General features: G+C 39.2%; 1 long non-coding RNA gene across 2 annotated transcripts in view; it reads left to right on the top strand.

Annotated features, from left to right (window-relative positions):
* The window catches only part of LOC116982496, a 171291-nt gene that overhangs the window by 121235 nt on the left and 36602 nt on the right, over nt 1-13454 (top strand). Inside the window, exon 6 of one of the 2 annotated variants that reach the window (XR_004414470.1) lies at nt 11791-11805. The exons of the other annotated variant lie outside the window; for it this stretch is intronic. This is a non-coding gene — a long non-coding RNA (uncharacterized LOC116982496). Of the gene's footprint in view, nt 1-11790; nt 11806-13454 lie in introns of those variants that run through there. 2 annotated transcript variants of the gene reach the window in all.

The raw sequence follows: 13454 nt of genomic DNA, 5'->3' as shown, positions 1-13454 counted from the left end.
AGAAAATAATTTCACTTGTAAAAGAAGATATTCAACAACTCATGCATCACTTCCCAATCAGAAGATAATCGGCCCACAGTCCTATCGCATCACATATTCTCCATCCTGCCATCTGGGAAGAGGTACAGGAGCATTAGCTGCAAAACCAGCAGGATGCTCCTCAGCTTCTTCCCGCAGGCTATAAGACTGTTAAACGGACTTTGCCCCCTGCCAAAGTATCGCGCACCAACCACCAACCTGGACAGAGCCACTGTCGTGCCGCTGCCGATCGGAACGCCTGTTGATGTTTAGTTGAGAGTAGTGTTAAACTTGTTCATGATATATGTATTTTTATTTCTATTTATTTTTTACTGCACACTGAATGGACACTGGTTTGAGTAACGTTTTTTTGTTTCCTCTGGGTATGTGAGTACTCAGGAAAATAACAATAAAGATATACAATACAATACAAATGAGGTGACTAAGTAGAATCATTGACCTGACATATGTTCCACTATCCATGGTAAATAGATTGTGTTAGTGGGTCTCAGTTACGTTATATGTATAGAAGATCCAAAGACTGAGACCCATTCCTTCTCTCCAGAGATGCTGCCTGTCCCGCTGAGTTACTCCCTCATTTTGTGTCTTTCTTTGGTGTAAATCAGCATCTGCAGTTCCTTTCTACACATTCTATGTATATATAGCCTCTTTGCCATACAATGTTCTTGTCAGCTGGAAATGGAAAGATTCTTCCAGACCGACACCTTTGACCACAAGTCCATTAGGCAGTTGTCTGCACGAAACATCCTACAGACGCAATGAGCGCTGTACTTGATGGAGCCTGTGGGTGAATCTCTGTGTAGACCTGGCAGGATCACCTGTACTCACCAACAAGTACCAAGACTTGGCTTGGCTGGAGGAGAGAGAGGCCCTCCCAGTTGGATCCTTCTTGTATGGTTAGAATCTCACTCCCAATGCACTCTCCCTTAGGATCGCTGTGATGACGAAGAAGAGACGATTGCCCATTTCTTAGCAGGCTGTGGATTTGCTAAGAGGTTCTGACAAAGGATGTAAGGGTCCATATCACAGCTCATCCTGAGTAGCTGCTTAGCTAAAGACTCTGAATCAAAGGCTTTTCCCAGGGACACACTCAGAGAAAAAACATCAAGTGCTGCAGGCAGACCATCAACTCAGTGAGTATATATATATATTAGCCGACTATGCCATGCTTGTACGTCAAAATATAGTTTTTGATACTTTGAATGGAGAAATAATTGTCCACCTTATAGACCTGTAATTGTTCCTCAATTTAAACAAATAATTTCCCCTATATTCTGTAGATGACCAGATCAAGATTGGTGAAAGTAACCCGCTTGAAGAAGCAAAAGTGCAAAATATAATTGAAATCCTAATTAAGGTTTCTTACTTAAAGGCTTATGGCTTGAAATCACATCTCGACATACCTATTTTCCAATATAGGAGGCAGATCTTTCATGCCAGTTCAGATATCAGTCCAGTAACTTATTGATTCTGGTAGTTTAGTTTAGGGATATGGCACGGAAACAGGCCCTTCGGTCCATCGGGTCCGTGCCGACCAGTGATTCCTGCATATCTAGACACTATCCTAGACACACTAGGGTCTTTTTTTTTTTTACCAAGCCAATTAACCTACATACCTGTACATCTATGGAGTGCAGGAGAAAACCGAAGATCTCGGAGAAAACCCACGCAGGTCACAGGGAGAATGTACAAACTCTGTACAGACAGCTCCCGTAGTCGGGATCGAACCCGGGTCTCCGGCGCTTCATTCGCTGTAAGGCAGCAACACGACCGCTGCGCCACCGTGCCGCCCCTACTCAGGAAGTGACCCAAAATTAGGTCAGCTCCTGCAATCTTGATTGGGGCTTAACCCTATTTTATTATCAAGTTTGTCCCACTCAAAAGTCACTCAGCATTCGGAGTCACCTCAGCCACGTACCATTCAACCAGCATTCCTTAAAAGGACAACTGGAAAGAATACTGAAAAGTATATTTAAAAAAAAATGTTGAGGCAGGAGAAGGCATATCCCTTCTGACAGACCTTACTCTGGCTTTGTGACCAATAAAGTGCTGCAGGGATGGTCACTGTTGCTTTCTGCTTGCCAGTGCTGTGCTAATGAGCTTGGTGGATCCAGATTGTCATGTTCGTGGACTTTGGCCTCATTAGTGCACGTTCCAGTCTCTAGGTCAGTATTATTCTTCTCATGTCAATTTAATCTATTCAAAATCAGATCAGCATTAACATCTATATACTTTCGTTCATTTAGAAATAGAATAATCAGTCAAGGATTACTGTAGAAAATAAATAAATATAGTCATAAATATTTATAAAAGTCATGAAAGTGCTCAGTTTTTAAATATTTCCTACAGATCTCATGACGGGAATAAATATGAAATATAAAATGTGAAATGTAATATTTTATAAATGAAGTATGGGATTCCTTTCTTGGAATATATAAAACCGAGTGTTGGTTAATAAATTAGTAGATCATTTCTAACTATTGACTCTCGTGAAATCTTATGCTTCTGTCTTTTGAACTGAGGCTCTAATTCTAAATTTTGACATAATTTTCAACTTTATTCCATCTATTTTTCTGTGGTGCATAGAAGCTATCGTATTCCTGTGCATCAGTCATCGTAGTAGGGTTACCAGAAACTGATGAACCATGACCCATCAGACTCCCACGGCACTGCCTTGAACATATTTCAGTCCATGTGGAATACAAATGATGCTGTCCACTAAACTGGAGACTGTAAAAGGGCTAACAATCTCCTGTTTAATTTTAAGACAATTGTGCCACTCCTAGCCAACAAAAACATGAGAGAAGGTGAATTCCTTTGTTTACCAGGGTCATGTTGATCTGGTAGTTTAACTGCACTCCCGACAGAAGTATTAATACATACGGATATATAGTTGTGCATTTATTGGGATATATAAGTGCACAAATACACAAGTGCTTTGGATTTCAGGAACACAATGCTTATTCCATTAGCGAGTGCAAGTCTAACCAAGTTAATGAGTTACCAAGTGGAACAACTGTGATATTTTCCAATGGTGGAGGCGGCATTCTAGACATTCGATTGACCATTTTCACGCTCACCTTCTATGTATAAATTTGTCAATGATCTCAATAGAAAATTAGATCTGGCAATGATTACAACCATTCACCAAACTATACATGAGATTGACGTCAACACAAAGGCCTGAAAACCTATGTCGAGAATAGGTTTTATTAAAAGTTTACGATTTAGGGATGCACTTTGAGTAGGACTTTGATCTAATATGGTTTTCTTATTCTGCTGTGCTGTACACTGCCATGCAAAGTAGACTCACTAAATGTTTAGGAGGAGGACAGACTCTCTGACATCATTATATGCTAGTGGATTGCAAAGGAGAACATGCTTGTATGAGTGGTACTGCAGGAGTTCACCTAAGGGCAAAGGTTTATTTGTTTTTTATTTTATTTATGTGCAGCTTGTATAAGTTTATTTCAGGTTGTATAAGTATTTTGTGGGCCAGCTGGGTACCATCAGTAAACCATATATTTTTCTGCAATTGATTCTCCAGAATGCGTAGCTGCAGTTATGGTGAGGAAGATATCACATTTGCAACAGTGTACCCAGTGAGTGGCAGAATGAGTGTGCAGGCGGAGAAAAATAATGTTACATTTTGAAAATACAACAAAACTCAATTTTTAACATTGTCCTATTTTAGTAGAATGTGAAAAAGCATATTGCATGAATGAGATTTTCTGCAGTTAAAAGCTTGCGTAGTTTATCTGGAATGCATGTTTAATCTATACATCGTGCATCACCTACATTTGATGGACTGAGTGGCTTCATCCTGTTTCTGTTTCTAGTTTCTTGGTTTCTATTCTGTCATTTCATTCCATTTGGTCTTTTTATATTGTTTTCACATCAAGTCAAGCCAACTTGAAGAACATGTGATGATAAAATGCAGATTAGTTCTCATTAATTCAAAATGGAACTTGCACTATGTAACTGGTAGAATGCTTGGCTATGTCGGCATTGTGGCACATAGTTGACCACAGTGGGGTATCAGGACCCTACATTGAATGGTAGGGTACAAGTAAAGTCCAAAAGCCCCCTTGTGATTTTTCCTTTGACTCTCTCATCAAGCATCAATGAAGGCCAGCACATCCTCAGGATGAATACATCTGTGTTGAACCTTCAAGCTCTTAGCATCTAATACCTGGGCAGTTGGAATCAATCTGTCCCATTGTGAAGGAGTCAGGTCTTCACCTGTGGGTCTCTTCCACAATTTTGTGTTCTTACCTTTTCTGACTTCCAGGTTCTGACTGTTTAATGGAATTTCCTGAAATAATCACCCACTGGTTCTACCAACTCGACGGCCAAGTTTAATGGGAGCAATAATATCGTAAAACTGTGAACCGGTATCAGATTAATCTCATTCACTCTTTATTGTCCAATGAAAACCTGAACTGACCACGTCACTTCTATTTTTTTGTGACTCTCGGATATAATTGAGAGATACCCGTATTAACAAATTGCTAATATGTGATTGTTTTAAAATTTTGCATTCCATAGTAAGCATTTGTATTATGTGAATAAATGTTAGCAATAGTACAATATAAGTTTTGCTAAATTTTGTCTGCAGATTATATTCACTGAAGTTAAATGGTATTATTGTGTGGCTAAATGTCCAATTTCCAGAATAAAACCTGGGCAATTATCAAAATATAGAATAACTTGGATATGTTTAGTTTTTTGTATAAATTGACTGACTGTTATTTAATTTTTGCAAATGTTATGCTCGTGATTTCTTTGTATTATTTCCTTAAAAAAAAATATAGAGATAGAAGGTTCCAGTAAGAAAAGTAATTGATTAGTGACATATAAATTTTTAAAGGACCAAGTCTGTGTCATTTTAAATCTGAAAAATGTCATCCTGCTTAACATGTCAGTGTACACTTGTTGTTCCACTAGCTACACCCTCTTTATGTCGATACCCATATCACAAAGATGACTTTTCCTCCCTTACATCAATAAATATTTCTGAAAATAAGACTTTTAGAGCTGAATAATTCATTATTTATGATCAGAAGACATATTTGAGGAAATGTAATACCCATTTACCACTATCTTCTTTCGAGAGTGTTTGTCTCTGGTTGTGGATTTTCTTTGTCAGAGGTTGTGACATCTATTCTCCATATGATCTATCAAATGTACCGACAAACCCGCCTGTTATTTGTTGCAAAAGGACCATAAAGAGCCAGTATGGATCCTAACTATCAAGTGTGGAGGTGATTCAGCAATAATGTAATGATATTACTCATTCACTTGTTGCATTGGGAATACACGGTTTTTGTGATTGAACTTTAAGGAGTTCTAAGTGTCCCCAACACATGGTTAGCAAGATGTGAGCAAGCTGTTTGCAATGGTTCGAGGCAGGCTACCTTAAAGTATCTTCAACATTTTATAATAAGCAGAATGTACAAATGATAAGGAAACCACCAAGATCATGGATTTAGAAATAAAGTTTACAGTCCTTGCACCAGAGAGCAGTTTGCACCTGTAAAAGAGAAGTTGCAATGACAATGTCATCAAATAATAAGCACAAAGTGAACAAAAGAAAGGCAGGCGGGAAGAAATTGGGATGATGAGTGTGGATTCCATTACAGGGTGGCAGCTGATGGTTTTTCAAGCGGAAGGATGCTTTGAAATGCTGGAATGAAATGGAAAACATTTGGTTGACCTTTGAAAAATCACAGGTGTACAACCATCCTTCAACAAGTGAGTTACAGGTATTGATCAAATGCACCACCAACAGAAAGTGAATCACTATTTCCTGACCCAATACCTCGTGTGCTATAATAAGCAAAAACAACAAAAAAGCATATTCTAACATCAATGAGGGAGTGAAAAGAGATTAAAGGTCAAGAAAACAAGACTGCAGCTAAATAAGATTGCACAAATATCTACAAAAATCGATAGGTGGTTTGGGTGGCATGGTGGTGTAGCAGTAGAGCTACTGCCTTATATGCCAGAGAACTGAATTTGATCATGACTACGGGTGCTTGCCTGTACGGAGTTTGTACATTCTCCACCATGAACTGCATGGGTTTTCTCCGAGATCTTCGATTTCCTTCCACACTCTATAGAAGTACAGATTTGTATGTTAATTGGCTTGGTGTATGTGTAAAGTTGTCACTCGTGTGTGTACGATAGTATTAATGTGCGAGGATCGCTGGTCAGTGCAGGCTATGTGGGCCGAAGGGCCTGTTTCTGTGCTGTTTCTCTAAAACTAAAAAAACCTAAATAGAGAAACATCATCAAAAATGTTGGGAAATGGACTATCAAGTGAATGGGTGGGAGAACCTGATTTGAAGATGAGGGTAGTTTTGGTTAACAGTCTCTATTTTCAATGTAGCTGTAGAAGTCCTCAAAGACAGACATATTCTTGAAATTTGTACTCAGGGGATAGACTGGAGGCAAACAAAGAGGAAATGGTGCATGGGGAGAGAGTTGAAATGGCTTATTACACAGTTGGAGTAATATGTATAAACCAAGAGGTGAGGATATGCTGGCTGCTTTGATAGAGGAAACCACCATCAATATAAAGAGAGACTAAAGAACACAATGTGTTTCTTCTGCAACATGTCATGTACAGTTTGGATGTAGAAACAAGGAACTACAGATGCAGCTTAGTAGACAAAAGGTCACAAAGTGCTGAAGTAACTCAGCAGATCAGGCAGCATCTCTGGAGAACATGGATAGAAGACATTTCAGACCCTTGTTCAGACTGTTTGTGTGGGGGTGGGGGGAGAAATCTGGAAGATGGACGAACAGGACAGAGTGTGGCAGATAATTGGGAAAGACGGTTGGAATTATGGCCAGAGATTTCTTATGATGGTCCACACCAAAGCTTGCCATATATTCCCATTCCAATGTTACTGCCGCTAACTGTCATCACTGCCTCATGTGCTGGGAACGTGTGTTGATTATGTTTCCCCAACAATCTGACATTTCACTAGCCATGCCACTGAAATTATACGCCAGTGAGTTTACGAATGCCGGGAATATGTAGGAAGCGATGAGAGCAGAAAAGGCATTTGACAAGATGGAAGGCAGGAAAAATTAAATGACAAAAGGTCAAGAAATGGGGAAAGTAAAGAAAATAAAAAATGGGTCAGGAGGATGCATAAATGGAAATAGCAGAAACATAAGATTGCTGAAGAGGTAGAAGATTTGATTTATTTGGTACTTTGATTGGAAGGGAGATGGAAGTACCTGAGACCTCTCAGATTAGCAGTGGGAGTCTCAATGATCTGTGTGTCCATTGTGGAAAGCAGAACATTAGGATAATAAAACACACACTTTCCAACCCAATGAGGAGATTCCAAGGCAGAAATTAATAGTTAGTTGGAGAGGGAACGAGGTGGGATATGACCTCAATCCTTGCCTGACATGTTGTTTCATCCACATTTCCTTATTTCTGCACAATATATCATTTCAATGCCAACCCCTTTTGCCTCTTATATTTTTAAAGCACTGTGCTATTCCACTTGGTGCTGTTAAGAGATCATAACTAACTTAATGTGCCATGGAGTTTCTGGTTGCTGGTCTTGGGGATACGGAAATGGAATGGAGACAAAGGGGAGCTGGGTGGAGTAAACGTTTTGAAGAGCTGAAATCAGTAATTGTTTATAAAATGTTGCTTGGTGTTTATTGCTTGTGCCGTGCTCAAAAAGAACGAGGAAAGTGAGTATCAGACGATTGCCTGAGACCTCAACTTGCAAGTGATCTGAAGAACTGAGATGTCATGTATTCACTGATGTACTCCAGCTCTCTTCAGATAAAGGTCAACAGTTTAGTTTAGAGATACAGCATGAAAGCAGGCCCTTCGGCCCACTGGGTCTATGCTGATCATCGATCACTTGTTCACACTAGTTCTATGTTATCCCACTTTCTCATCCACTCCTTAAACATTAGGGGCAATTTTACAAAGGCTAATTATCCTACAAATCCGCATGTCTTTGGTATGCGGCAGGAAACCGGAGCACCCGGAGGAAACCCACATGGTCACAGGAAGATCGTGCAATCTCCACAAAAGCAACTCCCAAGATTAGGATCAAACCCGGGTCTCTGGAGCAGGAAGGGCACAGCTCAGACAGCTGTCCCACTGTACTGCCCTTCCATAACATTTCTGGTTATTTTGTACGTATTCTTTCTGACAGGAACTCTTCTCTCTCTAATAATTAATACACTGATTTGTCCTTCACATGTTGAATTTCATCTGCCATTTCACAGCCAAATATTTAAGTATTTTTTGGTAAATTCCTGATCTCATCTCTATACAATTTTTCATGCTTTCCACCTTGCCCTTGAAAATTGGAGAAACAAAACTATTCTTTCATCAATTTCTTCCACATGTCGGGTGAAATTACCATTACTCATGAAGCTGATTGGGGGAACACCGTGTGCTAATTGATGTTTTCTGAAAAAATTCTGTGTCTGCAAATGAACCAGTTAGAACTAATTATCCTGTTGCCCGGCATCATGTAACATAACTTGACATATGATTTTCTTAACTTTGGACTCAATGATGGAATGTCCTACCTTATTGATGCCTATTCTGAACAAGGGTTCACATCAGATACATTTTCCTATGTCAATGTAGGTTGTCCTGTCTCATGTCTTATGTTTCATGTGCTCCAAAGTACTGCAGTTCTTTCATAAAGCAAAGTATTTTGCAAAACTTATTATATCCAGAGGCTAATGCAATTAGAATTGGACACAAGGCTTGATTGGAGTTTAATGTGACAGATGTATGGATGGGGTTTAGGCATAATATTTGGATGGGCTATATTACTTGAGGCACGACAACAGTGGGCAAAATGAAATGCTTTCCTTAGTACTTGAGGCATGACAATAATGACACGATACGAAATGACACGATACGATAGAACTTTATTTATCTCAGGAGGGAAATTGATCTGCCAACAGTCATAATCACAAGATAGATGAAAGGTGAAATTAAAGTGATGAGTGGAAAGGATTGGGGATGTGCAAACATTGGGGAGGGGGTGGGGTTGGGGGGGGGGGGGGTGGGGAGGGGAGTCAGTCTACCCCACAACAGAAGGTGGAGGAGTTGTACAGTTTGACAGCCACAGGGAAGATGGATCTCCTGCGGCATTCTGTACTGCATCTTGGTGGAACCAGTCTACTGCTGAAGGTACTCCTCAGGTTGACCAGTGTGTATGGAGGGGGTGAGCTGTATAGTCCAAGATGCTCCTCAGTTTGAGGAACATCCTCCCCTCCAAGACCAACTCCCATGAATCTAACTCCGCCACCGGGACGGAGCCAGCCTTCCTGATGAGTTTGTTAATCCTGTTGATGTCTGCGGCCTTCGCCCTGCTGCCCAATGGGCCAATTTTAACCCTTCTCCCTTGATGATAACTTAGCAAGTTGCCAGTTAAATAGACTGGTGTGACTAAGATGCGCTTGGCTTTATAGGCTGGAATCTTAATCTGCTCTTCTGAGCCTATGAGCAGAAGACTTGCAAGTGAACAGCAAAACTTCCCATCAAAAGTGTAGATTATGTTTCAATGAAGATATCGAGCCTCACCTGCAAATTTAATCTGAGGTCTTCATTTAGTTATTTAACATTATTTATTTGTTCGCAGAATCACTTGCATGAAACATGTTAATACCCAGTCATGATGGCAACTTTATCAAATATCTTAGCAGATTTATATATGAAAATCTTTTGCATTTTAAAGGATTTTATATGTGGCCACTGCTGGGTGTTTCTACGACTTTGGGGATCTTTTACCATTGTGCAGAACAGTTCTGAATGTTTGGGTATTACGGTTAAATCTCCGTAACCATTGTATTAAATTGGCAACATTGTGATTGAAACCATTTTCTTCAAACACATTTTATTATTAGTGGATTTATTAGTCAAACGCAACCTTTTGTATGTGTGAAGGCAGTTATTATTGAACAGCAGGTCTTTTCTGATGCCTGCTATAAAACCATCTTATGTCCAATTTGGGATTAGAAACAAGTTTTTAAACAGGGAATGTCTAGAAGAATGCGCAGTATGAGGTATCAAAAAATGTGTCCTTACTAAAGTAGAATACAAAAGCTGAAGGAAGCTGCAGGAAAAATAGCACACAATGCTGAATAAAAAGATAAGTGACGAACAACATCTTGCTTCCAACATAAAGCATTTCCATTGCTGCTCTTTTGACCCTGGGTGCAGCTTCCACAAAGCTGAAGTTTTTAGCTCTGAAATTAAGGTTGTTCTAAATTTATTACTATTAAGTATTCAATTTATTCTTGTTTTCAACCGCAAATGAAGAAGGCATTAAGCGTTCAAATTCTGCATTCATTTTGTATTTGCGCCCCCCCCAAGAAATAAAGGTACTTTATACATTGTTTGGAGATTGAAAACCCAACACTTTTGTGACCATCTGTGCATTTATTTTCTAATTTTGCTCCACATGTTTTCTGCTTCCCCATTTACTAGCCTCCAGTGCTTACACTACAATAAAATCCTCCTCTGTTAGGTCGTTTAATGTGTCAATCTCTTTTGTGGATGTTATTCCTTTTGTTGATCGACGAGAACTCTCTTGTAGAATGTAAACATGGTTTCCCCTACCAGAAGCGAATCTTCCTTTCCCAGGAATGACGTGCCTGAGACTGGAACACTCGATTCGATACGATTCTAGAGTATCTGCATCAGCTGAGAGTTGTGTTCAAATGTACAGTTCCTGGTCAGGAGCCCAGTCGTCTAACTATGGAGCAATTGTTTGGTGGCTTGGTACACTGCAAACAAGGAATCAGAAAGCAAAAACAACTGTATTCACAAATCCTCACAGACAAGTGAATATACTAAGTTTCTGATTGCCAATTGCTTTCAATGATCCATTTGCTTTGTGCAGAGCCCAAAATTGAATGCCTGCTTTTCACTGAGGGATTTTATCCAGAGCAATATTGTTTTTAGAGGCTAACTCAGAGAAATTCATCACTGCTTGTTCCTTCAAGTAATGAATTCAGTTCTTTGTGGGATCTTTAAACGTGCAGAGTGCAAGCAGGTGGTTGTGAAGTGGAAAAGCCCCAATCTCCCTTTCAGCAGGCCCGTGTTTAAATGTTGGTCTCGACTGTCATTTTACGTCAAGCCCCACAATAGTTGAGTATTGCCTGTGTTTAGTTCGGCCACCAGATGGAGCAGTATGTAGTTATAAAACATTTTAAATCGGCTGGGAACCCTAACCCACACTGCAGAAGTACACCTCACGTCGGTGCCTACAAAGCCTTGTTGACAATAGATCTGGAGATGTCCTGGGCTGAAGCTGTCTGCTATTCCAGGCAGACGCATGACGCAGGAAATTAATAAACTTCAGGCGGAGGGAGTAACAAAAAGTTTAAATCAATGAAACATTCTTAAAGTTCCGCCTCAGAAGTGTATCATCTGATGTGACTGATATATGAAAAAGGCTTAATATTGTTGTGGATTTCTGAAGTACTTTTGTCAGAAATGTCATAACCAGATTGAGAAAAGTAAAGTTGAAAGAATATCAGGGACAAGATTTAAAGCATATTTACCATCATATCTGTTAGATTTTCTGTGGGGATGCATCACTTAAAATGGTGCTGACACTAACTAATCTTTTTTACTTAAGTCATATTTTATACCATTGCTTCAGGAGCTGTGTCTAGGAAATGACTAGATAAAAAAGCTCTTGTCCCAGTAATTAATTATTCCTTCATATTATTCTACAGGGTAAAATTACAGATGTTATTGATAAAGCCAGTAGACACACAGGAGGGAGGGAAACCTGTCTTCTGAATAAGTGCACAGAACTGAAATATTTTGACTTGCACAAAATTTCCAGATGCCCGTGTGCAGACTCCTAGTCTTTTCTCAGCGCTTCATATGTGGCAGGAGAATTGTCTGGTTGTCAAGATTTGTGATGACCTCAAATTGTGCCCGTAGCAGCAAATGTCATTCTTTTGTTGTGACGCTGAGCGCTGGCTCTCGTCGCATTGGCGATGTGATTTTTGGAGAGCTTGTGATAAATTGATCTTACATTTTCAAAAATCATTGAACCCCTACTGATTATTCTGTATGTAAATTCTCTATTCACCACAACATAAAGTTTAGCAGCCTCCCACCTCTACAGGAGACACTAAAATGGATTCTGCACCACATTGTTCCCAGCTCTAGTCCTTTGGCGGGTTATGTTTAGCACGGCTTTGTTTTGTTCCTCATAATTGCCTAAATGTTCTCTTCAGGGTTTAGGTCTAGATTTAATCGTGGCCAACTTAGAATGCCTACTGTTTTTGATAAAGCACTGTTGTGTGTACCAGCCTTAGTGTTTCCGCATTATAATAATGTGTCGCTGTTGGGGTACAGCATTGTGGCAGCCCAGTGCTGATGCCCATCAACAGTTCCTGGACAAGTCATCTATTGAAATGTAAATAAGCCTCACCCCCATCAGAGCTGCAATAATAAAGGATGCGAGACCACATTACTCAAGACATGACCACTGCGGACATAAAATTATGCTTAAAAGATATTTAGAATGTGATTCCAAAATGAAAAATCTATACAGTTTGATGTAGTTTAATTTCCTGACTTATATGATATGCAGTGTACCTATTTGAAATGTCTTAGGAAGTAATAATAAACATATTCTTAATGACCACTGTACTATTCTTTGTAGTAAATTGATACTAGCATGATAATGCAAGATATTGAACAATTGTTTATCGTAAAGGCTATATCTCCTTGCAGCTTTAATTTAGTTTATCTTCATTTTACTGGGATGACAATGTAGGATTCCCTGTGCAAATGAACGTCTATTGTAGCCGGAGGCTAAATCAGCAGAAGTGAAAATGTGTGACCATGCATACCCAGGATGAATGTTTGGTTGTGTATTGTCAAAAATTAATGTACATTATTTGAGTGTATAATACGAGTCAAACCCTTTGAGGTTAAATCTCGTGTGCAACCTCAAAATCGTCTTCTGCTTTTCTTTCAACAAGCTGGGTTTTGTATAAAAATAAATCAGTTTTACAATGGGTAAGAACAAAAAATATTCCTTTCACATGCCAATTATCTATTTTCCATTAAACATTGCCCTCTTTATTCTCCCCTGTTTAACTTAATTTCTCCTTTACTTTGAAATTATTTTGGGGGAATTTGTAATTTTAGATTCACCATTATACTGCTGGTGCAGTCCTGCCATTTTATTCATTCTGAACTATTTCATAATTATTCCTGATTTGTAAAGCATTCTTTTTACTTTGGTTAAAAAAAAAGTTTTACTTTGATCATGAATTAGTTAAGGGATTGTGCTGAAAACTTGCAAATATATCCTGGGCTGCTGTGAACCCACACAACATAATGTGGAAATATGATTGCAACGAACGGCACTGCATAT

The sequence above is a fragment of the Amblyraja radiata genome, chromosome 17, assembly GCF_010909765.2.
Source record: "Amblyraja radiata isolate CabotCenter1 chromosome 17, sAmbRad1.1.pri, whole genome shotgun sequence".
Classification (NCBI taxonomy): domain Eukaryota; kingdom Metazoa; phylum Chordata; class Chondrichthyes; order Rajiformes; family Rajidae; genus Amblyraja; species Amblyraja radiata.
This window is presented reverse-complemented; position numbering and strand designations above follow the sequence as displayed.